Raw genomic sequence first — 216 nt, 5'->3', positions numbered from 1 at the left:
AACTCAGGTATCTTTTTTCTTGTATAAACGTTTACTCGACATCTGCAGCTCTCTCTCTCTCTCTTAACCTCTACTCCACACCCGTTTTTCTCGCCTCTGCTTCCCTCTCCTTCCTTCTTTACTCCCGTTCTCTTACAAAGCACCAGCTCAATCAGCTAACAGGAAAGAGTTGATCAGTAATTATAGGAGTTACCCATTTTACAAATAACTTGTACC

This window comes from Penaeus monodon, chromosome 19 (genome assembly GCF_015228065.2).
Source record: "Penaeus monodon isolate SGIC_2016 chromosome 19, NSTDA_Pmon_1, whole genome shotgun sequence".
Lineage (NCBI taxonomy): Eukaryota > Metazoa > Arthropoda > Malacostraca > Decapoda > Penaeidae > Penaeus > Penaeus monodon.
Note: the sequence above shows the minus strand (reverse complement) of the source record.